Source organism: Mus caroli, chromosome 1 (assembly GCF_900094665.2).
Source record: "Mus caroli chromosome 1, CAROLI_EIJ_v1.1, whole genome shotgun sequence".
Classification (NCBI taxonomy): domain Eukaryota; kingdom Metazoa; phylum Chordata; class Mammalia; order Rodentia; family Muridae; genus Mus; species Mus caroli.
Window position 1 is genome coordinate 38,041,044 of NC_034570.1, and position 10,489 is coordinate 38,051,532.

Here is a 10,489-nt window from a genome sequence, read left to right on the forward strand (position 1 = left end):
GGGGGGGGGGGGTATGGAGGACATTTTGGGATAGCATTGGAAATGTAATTGAGGAAAATATGTAATAAAAATATTAAAAATCAAAAAAAAAAAAAAAGAATTCCAGTGGGAGAATGAGTAGAAGGCAAAAAAAAAAAAAAAAAAAATGTCAGGGATTGGGGAATGTGTGGAAAACACCAGCCCGAATCCACACGGTGCAGAATGCCCTACCTCTGCCGGATGGACACCTTAGCACTGTATCACCATCATTTAAATGAAATAGAGTTAAAGTGGCTTTAGGAGACAAACCAGAAATTGTAGTTTATACTTTGTAAACATGACTTGCACCCTCACTGTAATGAATTAGCTATAAAAAGTATGCACAATGTAGGTAAATTCATATTAAGGAATTAATAGTCATTTTGATGTGGTAATAGAGTTGTATTTGGTTCTTTTGGGGTGTGCTGAGTTGTACGATTTGCTTACACTCACCTGGAGAGGTGCCTGTAGTTGTTGAGGCTGGATGACGGTGCATATGGGGATGTCTGCTGTTGCATGTGTTTAAACATGGTTGTGATATGGCAGTGGCGGGGGACACAGATACTTACAATTCATAACAGTAGCAAAATTACACTTAGGAAGTAGCAACAAAGATGATTTAGTGGTTGGGGTCACCACAACACAAGGAGCTGTTTTACAGGGCCACAGCATTAGGGAGGTAGAGAACCACTGGTTTCCAAGAAGGAAGTTAGGTCCTGTGGCCCGAGCCCTTGAAGGGATATTGGTACCCAGGCCACATTCTCCTTTCTTTACTTTCTATTCCATGTGAGGTTAGCAACTTTGTTATATCATGTATTCCTTCCATGGTGTTCTGTCTTGCCCTAGGCCCCCAAACAATGGAGCCAGCCTGCTATGGACTAAATGCTCTAAAACCCTGAGCCATAATAAATCTTTCCTCTATCAAAGTCAATTATTTTCCTTAGGTATTTTGTCGTAGCAGTAGAAAGCTGACCTACACACTCCCCAAGGGAATTAATGCTTTGTAAAATTCATGTCTGTCCTGGAAGGTGGCTAGATCCAACAGCTGCACAAGTATTCTTTAGAAAGCCTGACTTCAGACAAGTTCTCTGTCAATTAAAATATTTTTTAAAGATCTAATTTTCTTCCAGAATAGATCTGGCACTTAGAAATATAGAGGTGGTCGGTAGGGCCATGGCCAAGTCACATGTGATTTCAACAGGAGAAATAAGAACTTGAATCCAGATACCAGCACTTCATTTCATCTAACAGTAAACACCTACAGAAAGAAGACATTAAATATTCTCACTGTATTTGCTTATGGGTTTTTCCTTACAGTAAATCATACTGTTAAAACCATCCGACTCTTGAGATAGAGAATGCATAAAGAGGGATTCATTTTTAAATCAAAATTTATGAACTCGCCTTGTAACACTTCATGATAGCCCTGCTTGAATTATCACTTCCTATTTGAGTAAAATAGAATTCGTTTTTTCTGTGCGGCTTTTACCATTTTGGGGACATAATCATCCTAGGGATGAATGAATAGGTCTCCTCCAAGCGAGCTGTCAGGACAGATGCCCTCTGGGTTTGAAATGATTAAAGATGCCAATGAACTCTCGGGGGAATCTGCAGAGCGCACCAGAGTTCCCTTGAAAATGTCAGAGGAAACCAGAAGTGTTTGCCCAAGTGTGTGCACAGTGACTGCACTGCCAATTCCACAAGCAGGACGGAGTGTGGGCACCTGTATTAACTGCTTGCCTCTTAACTACCTTGTAGCTTTGAGGTGTGAGTCTCAGATTTCCTGGTATGGGCAGGTGAATGCTTAGGATTGGGGATTTGGTTGGTGGCACCTGGGCACATGGCAATGCAAGCGAGACTGTCAGTTGTAGATAAGGCTCTGTGTGGCCCTCTTCCTATGAACTTGCCTCTGCTGCCTCTGGAAGCTTTCCGTCTGTTTCTGGCAGTGTGTAATAGTAGAGAAGAGGGCTGGTGATACTTGGGAGCCTTTACCTCATTAAGATTTCTTTACCTGCTACTCGTGCAGTATGAATGTGCCTGTGGTGTGTGTGTATGTGTGTGTGTATGTGTGTTTGCACGTGCGTGTGCATGTGTGTTTCTGCCTGTGAGAGCAGGTGTCTAAGCCCAGAAGAGGATATGGAATCTCCTAGGAGTTACAGTTACAAGCAGTTGTGAGCCTCCAATATGGCTGCTGGGAACCAAACTCTGGTCCTCGGCAAGAGCAGTAAACACTTTTAACTGCTGGGTTCCAGTGTCTTTTTTCTTTTTTCTTTGGAATGGATAATTGAACTCAAACAAGCAAGCACACCTAATATGTGTTCCTTTTAATTTCTCTACAGATCTCACAGGTTCCTCTCCTATAGTGTCATCCCAGCTGTCTAAAGAGCTTGGAAGATCACTGTAGCTCTGTCACCTTCAAGGTGTCCTCAGACAGCAGAAAACCTCATCTTTTTGAAGAGTGCTACAATTTTTCCAGTCACCTCTTGTAACTGCGTGCCAAAGGTAAGCCTATACATTTCTGCATAGGAGAGGCTTGGCTGGTTTTTTTATTTCTTTGGGTTTTTTTGTTGTTTTTTGTTGTTGGTGGTGGGTTTTTTGTTTGTTTGTTTGTTTGGTTTTGGTTTGTTTGCTTGCCTTAAAAACTTAATTTGCCTAGTAGTTTTTCTTTTTTAAATTAAGATTTTTTTACTTTTTGTATATGAGTATTTTGCCTGTATGTATATCAATGACTGTAGCATATGTATGCTCTAATGTCTGTGGAGGTCAAAAGTAAGTGTCGGATGTCCTGGAACTGGACTTACAGGTGGTTGTGAGCCATAGTATGCATGCTGGGGACCAAACGTAGGCCTTTTGCAAGAGTAGCAAGTGTTCTTAACTAATGAGCCATCTCCCCAGACCCCTGCATAATAGCTATTAAATTAGTAATAACGGCAGTAGAAATGTCCCTAATTTACTGAACTCCATTAAATTTAAGCTTTTAAGGGACATAGTTCAAACACCAGGTTGTCACTGTTCCAACTTGAGAGTAGACGGTTTAGAATATTTAGGTAGAAGTAAGTATCCAGACCAGTTGACAGCTGTTTTCTATGCAGTGGGGTTCTGGAGCCTGTTCTGAGCAGAGGTTGCCTGTATGCTGGGGACCAAGAGCTTCCAGCAGGGAGGAAAGAGTAGTCTTTAGTCTCATCAAGTTCAAGTCCTGCTTGGTGCTGAGAAGATGAGTTCACATGAGTATGAAATTCAAACAAAAAGATCCCTAGGACTGTTTCACACGTTTGTATGAAAGATGTGTTCGAGCTATAATAAAAGGAAATGCTGACCTTGATTAACCTTGTGCAGCCAGGATTCTGGAGCCCCCAAAGTGATACTGGTGGACAAAGATGTGGTTGTGTAACAAGTGTATTAGAGAGAAACAGAGAGACATAGGCAGAAAGCAAGAGAGGGATACACACACACACATACACACACAGAAAGACAGACAGACAGACAGACAGACAGACAGTGTGTGTATGTATGTGTGTGTGTGTGTGTGTGTGTGTGTGTGTGTGTGTGCTGCTGGGATGGATACATGAAAAATAGGCATTCCATACCTGAACTATATCCCCAGCTCACAAGTATATCTCAGCCATGACTGGTAGCTTGAGGCCTTTGACTTTGGACGTGACGCAGCTCATCCAGTGTTCCCTCTGGCTGACAGTGAGAAACACCTTGTAAGAATGTGTATTGTCATCTGTAGAGTACCACCTCAGAATTTCAGGGATAACACCCACCCATCACCCTTCCCTTTCCCACAAATCTCATATTATTTCTGTCATTTAGATTGCTTAAGATAGTCTCGCATCTATTATTTTGGCATAATGGAGTTTGGCATAATGATTTCTGTGAATGTATTTCTTTTATTTAATATTTTTTATTAGGTATTTTCCTCATTTACATTTCCAGTGCTATCCCAAAAGTCCCCCATACCCCCCCCCCNNNCCCCNANCCNCCCACTCCCACTTTTTGGCCCTGGCNTTCCCCTGTACTGGGGCATATAAAGTTTGCAAGTCCAATGGGCCTCTCTTTCCAGTGATGGCCGACTAGGCCATTTTTGATACATATGCAGCTAGAGTCAAGGGCTCCGGGGTACTGGTTAGTTCATAATGTTGTTCCACCTATAGGGTTGCAGATCCCTTTAGTTCCTTGGGTACTTTCTCTAGCTCCTCCATTGGGGGCCCTGTGATCCATCCAATAGCTGACTGTGAGCATCCACTTCTGTGTTTGCTAGGCCCTGGCATAGTCTCACAAGAGACAGATATATCAGGGTCCTTTCAGCAAAATCTTGTTAGTGTATGCAATGGTGTCAGCGTTTGGAAGCTGATTATGGGATGGATTGTGAATGTATTTCTATGCGAGTTAGAATTCTCTTTCATTTGGTCTAAAGTGATCACTCAAACACTTTGCTATTTCACCTTGATGCTTTTTAAAACACTTGTCTAGAATCTTGTTCATGCCCTTAATTCTGCCTGGTATAATATGTGCTGTTTGCAGTGTTGCTATGCTGTATTTCATGAGGGTGTGTAGTTAATGAAGTGCCCTAGCACTTTACACTGATGTCTTTATAATTTCCTGTGGAGAGAGTGGCTCATTGTCCCAAGTATGCCGGGTGTGTGAGGTGGATTCAGAACTAGGTGCTGTCCTGGAATCCATAGCTGATGCTCAGCTCAGGCTTTAGACCTGGATTCCCAGCCTCCCCAAAGTTGTTTTCCCAACACCGCCCACAGAGAGCGCTGTTGAGCTCTCTTCCTTCACAGGGCTCCCCACCCACCTCATGACAAGCCCATGGGGGTACGGAGCATGCCCATCAAGGCAGAACTGCTTACAAAGGAAACCTCTCAAATGCCAGTGATTTAGAAATGGTCATTGAAGTGGAGCCTTATTAGATTCAAGTAATTTGTGAATGTTCACCTATCAATCCGTTTGTCAAATTTCATGGGCACATAAGCTAGAAATTAGAGCCTCTCAGATCTGGTCACCAGAATTCATTCAAAATTCACCAGGAATAGACCGGCACTGATTATGAAGAAGTTTATAATGATCAGTCAGTGAGGTGACGTTGACAGACTTAGAGCTTGCATGGAGGAGGGAGAGCGCTATGCTGGCTCCTGGCTCTCCCTCCTCCTGGACCAGCCTGCATACTCAGCAGGGTGCGTTACACCGGCCAGGCAGTGATTACAGGGGCCATGTTTATTTCATAAGGGATGAGATCTATACAGAAAGCATTTAATTTTGTGGTTTAGAGTGGTAGCCGCCGGGTAGTAAACACTGCGAGCACTGACCACATTCTAAGCCATTTTGCTGGGATTGTTTTAGCACTGTCTTTTAGTACCTTCAAAAATATAAGATATGGTTCCAGACTTCCTCATGTCCTGGCTGGCTAGGGCTGGAGCTCTTATAGGACCAGTTAGATTACACAGGTTTGTACTCTGTGTCTATAGCCAGTCTGTCTGGGCATGGAAGCACTGCCCTTTGGAAAGGAGTCTAGGAAGGCCCTGAGGATGTTACACTGGAACCAGTTTGAAGGAATGAAGGGACACATGGGTAGAGACTTAATAGTCTGCTTGGCACCGGGCAGGCCTGGTAGCCTGAGTGGGTTTGAGTGCTAGAAGGAGTGGTGTCTGGGGCTAGCCATGTGCTTTCTGGTTAGCGATCTTTTGAAGTGCCAGTAGGAAACACAATGGCTGGACAGCGTCATCAGTGTGCCAGAGGGACACCAGTGTAATGCTATCTAGAAAAGTGGTGATTGGGATGGCAGTCTTGGGTGTGTTCTCTAGTTACTGGCTACCCAAGGAATATACCACGTTTTTAGACCTACATATGGGCTGGGTGGAGGAGCATTTAGAGCGTAGTGGGATCTCAGAGCTCATTTCTAGGGCTGGCTTTTTCTGCCCATGGTCTTACTCCATTAAAGTAATGGCATAAAATTTTGGAGACCTCTGGCGTGCCCTCTAGGAGAATGGAGACCATGGAGATAGGATGCTAACATACCCTTTTCACACTCTCTCTCCTCATGATCACTCTCAGCATTTCACTTGGAAACTGAAATTGATGGAGGTGACCATTGTTTAGCGGGGTGGATGCTGTGAGACTGTCATGTGCTATGCTGAAGGGAGAGCGGCCCTCATTGGATTTCCCCAGCGTGTAGCGGCTGCTAGGATTATATTGAGATATAAATGCCAGCTGCGATGCTACCTTGATGCTACCAGAACCCCTTTCCTCCTGCACAGGTACTACAGGACAGGAGAAATTAACACACAAGCCTGCCAGTTACTCTTACATTAATACTAAGAGGAAATAAAGGAAAGTTTCACTACTTACATTCACATTATTCTTGATTTGTATAAAAGGAAAATTTCCTCCAGCTTAACATCTTATCAGTCTGTTTTGTATTATTGCAACAAAACTCCAGAGGCTGGGAGAAGGAAGCTTACTTAGCTCACAGTTGTGGGTGCTTCAGCTGTGATGACCTTGCTGGCAGAGTCCAAGGCTGTGCAGGACATCACACGCACATGTAAGAGACAGTATGTCTGTTAGTCTCTCTCCTTTTTTGTTAAAAGCCACTAGCATTCATGCATGGATCTGTACTTGGACGATGGTGTCTAATCCCAATCAGTCATCATAAGTGTCATAGATTAAATCGAAGCCTCCTTAGTACCTCACAACAGGGATTTCAACACATGAGCCCTAGAGGAACCTCAGCCCACATCCGAGCCATAGCAATCTATTTAGAAGATGTGCCTTGGATTGGATTGGTTTGTTCCTTATTTTTAGCATGGCCCTACATTTGTTGTTTTGGAGGTTGCTAATAAGTAAGTGACTTTGCCCAATGACAAGGGTTTACATAGAAAGGCTCTTTGCAGAAGAAGCTAGTTGACAAATACTTACATTTTCAGGATTCCAGCTGCTGCTGCAGGTATATAGCTGGTGTTCTCTCTTTGGCTGGAGGTCCCCACATGTCTGGAAATGACTCCTTGAGTTTCTGCAGAAACAGAAGAGGCCACGAGAGTCCAGGCCACAGTCTCTGCAGCCTGGAATGGTTGTGCAACCCTGGTAGGATTGGTATGAGGTTTGCCTTCTCTGGTGTGTCTCTGGCTTTTACTGCAGTTGAATTACCTCATTGGCTAGATGAATAGCAGTTAGTTTTTGAACCAAGATCTGCTGCTTAAAAGCTGGACTTCTTCCTCTCCTAATGTTAGTGGTTCCTGATATCTTAGAGACGACAGTGGCAACTGTGTGGCTCCCTTAAACGTGGACTCCAGCTTTGAGAGACAAAGGCCTGGGCCAGAGCTTAGTGCTCTTAGGCATCCCAGCATGAACACAGACCCAGCAGTCCTCTCCTGTATGTGTGGGTTTCGTATCAGCTGGTGTGTGCTGCCTGTTTGCTGGTCCAGTGTTTGAAAGACCTTGGGCGTCCAGATTAATTGGGACTGCTGGTCCACCTACAGGATCGACCTTCTCCTCAGCTTCTTTCAGTCTTTCCCTAATTCAACAAGAGGGGTCAGCTGCTTCTGTCCATTGGTTGGGTACAAATATCTGCATCTGACTCTTTCAGCTGCTTGTTGGGTCTTTCGAAGTGCAGTCTTGCTAGGTCCCTTTTTGTGAGCGTTCCATAGTCTCAGTAATAGTGTCAGGCCTTGGGACCTCCCTTTGAGCTGGATCCCTCTTTGGGCCTGTCACTAGACCTTCTTTTCCTCAGGCTTCTCTCCATTTCCATCCCTGTAATTCTTTCAGACAGGAACAATTATGGGTCAGAAGTTTGACTATGGGATGCTGCCCCCCTCCATTTAATGCCCTGTCTTCCTGCTGGCGGTGGGCTCTATAAGTTCCCTCTCCCTATTGTCAGGCACTTCATCTAAGGTTCTCCCTTTGAGTCCTGAGAGTCTCTCACCTGGCAGGTCTCTGGTGCATTCTGGAAGGTGCCCTCAACCTCCTACCTCCAGAGGTTTTCTATCTTTCTGCTTGTCCAGGTGGATCAAGGACCTCAACATAAAACCAGAGACACTGAATCTAATAGAGGAGAAAGTGGGGAAAAGCCTCGAATTCTTTGGCACAGGGGGAAATTTCCTAAACAGAACTCCAGTGGCTCATGCTCTAAGAGCCATTATTGTTTCCCTAATTTCTTTCTAAGCCTGTTTATCATTTGTATAAAGGAAGGCTACTGATTTATTTGAGTTAATTTTATATCTGGCCTCTTTGCTGAAGTTGTTTATCAGCTGTAGAAGTTCTCTGGTAGAATTTTTGGGGTCCTTTATTTATACTATCATATCATCTTCAAATAGGGATAACTTTATTTCTTCTTTACCAATTTGTATCCTTTTGATCTCTTTGTTGTCTTATTGTTCTCGCTAACACTTAGAGTACTATATTGAATAGATATGGGGAGAGTGGGCATCCTTGTCTTGTTCCTGATTTCAGTGGGATTGCTTTAAGTATGTCTCCATTTAATTTGGCTGTTGGTTTGCAGTAAATAGCTTTTATTATGTTTAGGTATGAGCCTTGGATTCCTGATCTCTCCAATACTTTTAACATGAAGGGGTGTTGGATTTTGTCAAATGCTTTTTCTGCATGTAAGGAGATGATCATGTGATTTTTTTTTTCCTTTGAGTTTGTTAATATAATGTATTATATTACATTAATGGATTTTCATATATTAAACCAACCTTGCATCCCTGGGATGAAGCCTACTTGATCGTGGTGAATAATGGTTTTGATGTGTTCTTGGATTTGGTTTGCAAGAATTTCATTGAGTGTTTTTGCATTATATTCATAAGCGAGATTGGTCTGAAGTTCTCTGTTTTGGTTAGGTCCTTGGGTGGTTTAGGTATCAGAGTGATTGTGGCTTCATAGAACCTGTTAGGTAGTGTTCCTTCTGTTTCTATTTTATGGAATAGCTTGAGGGAAATTGGTGTCTGGTTATCTTCGGAGGTCCGGTAGAATTCTGCACTAAATCCATCTGGCCCTGAGTGGTTTGTTTTTTTTTTTTTGGTTGGGAGGTTTTTAATGACTTCTATTTCCTTGTGTGATGTGGGCCTGTTTACCTGGTCTTGATTTAACTTTGGTATGTGGTATCTGTCTAGAAAACCAACCATTTCATCTACATTTTCCAGTTTTGTTGAGTATAGGCCTTTATAGTAGGATCTGATGATTTTTTGAGTTTCCTCTATTTCTGTTGTTATGTCTCCCTTTTCTGATTTTGTTAATTTGGATACTGTCTCTCAGTCCTTTAGTTAGTTTGGCTAGGTAGGGGTTTATCTATCTTGTTGATTCTTTCAAAGAACCATCTTTTAGTTTTGCTGATTCTTTGTATTATTTTCTTTGTTTCTATTTGGTTAATTCCTGCCCTGAGTTTGACTATTTCTTGCCTTCTCCTCCTCTTGGGTGAGTTTGCTTCTTTTTGTTCTAGAGCTCTCAGGTGTGCTGTTAAGTTGTTAGTGTAAGATCTCTCCAGTTTCTTTATCAGAGCACTTAGTGCTTTGAACTTTCCTCTTAGCACTGCTTCCATTGTGTCCCATAAGTTTGGCTATGATGTGTCAACATTTTCATTAAATTCCAGGAAGTCTTTAATTTCTTTATTTCTTCCCTGACCAAGTTATCATTGAGTAAAGAGTTGTTCAGTTTCCACATGTATGTGGGCTTTCTGTAGTTTTTGCTGTTCTTGAAGGCCAGCCTTAGGCCATGGTGATCTGATAGGATGCATGGTATTATTTCTGTCTTCTTGTATTGGTTGAGGGTTGTTTTGTGACCAATTATATGGTCACATTCAGACTTGCTATGGTGGGAGAACTGGGTTCTGATGATGCCCACGTATTTTTGCTTCTGTTGCTTCTGTTCTTGTGCTTGCCTTTCACCATCTGGATATCCCTGGTGTGTGTTGGTCTCTGTGACTGTCTGAAGTCTACCTCTTTTGTCCCTGGGTTGCTTCAGGTCTCCTGGTTGGACCACAACCCTGGCTGTAGCAGACCACTTGTGGGGCCTTCCAACTGGGGGCCTTCCGCAGGGGCAGAGAAACTGCTGATCTTTTGCCCTGGCTGCACTAGATCTCCTGGGAGGCCTTCAGATTGTTGGGTCTTCAGTGGAGCAGTCAAGCAGCAGTCACGCTGTTGTCAACTGCTCTGAGTGCAGCTGATCTTCAACTACTGTAGGTACAGCGGATCCTCAACTGCTCTGAGTGCAGAGGGTCCTCTAGGATGGGTCTGGATATGGTGTCTTAACGGGAGCAGACCAACTAGGAGTGTGCCCCAGCAGCAAGGACCAGGTGGAATGGGAGTGGTATGGCAGGGGGAGAGGGGGGTTGTGGGTAATGGGTCCCAAGTCCACCAGGCTCCTAGCAGCAGCTCCTGGACTTGGGCGGGGGTGGTGTGGTGTGTAGGGGTAGGGGATTCTTACCAACTGCTCTGAGTGCAGTGGGTCCTCTAGGATGGGTTGGAAGAATGGT

The 10,489-nt window shown here is 43.6% G+C and overlaps 1 protein-coding gene across 2 annotated transcripts in view; it reads left to right on the forward strand.

Moving 5' to 3' along the window:
- Positions 1 to 10,489, forward strand: part of Nck2 (NCK adaptor protein 2) — a 128,256-nt gene that overhangs the window by 64,328 nt on the left and 53,439 nt on the right. For both annotated transcript variants that reach the window (XM_021161653.2, XM_029478165.1), the window contains exon 2: positions 2,358 to 2,520. The gene's annotated coding sequence lies outside the window, so the exon portion shown is untranslated. The remainder of the gene's footprint in view (positions 1 to 2,357; positions 2,521 to 10,489) is intronic.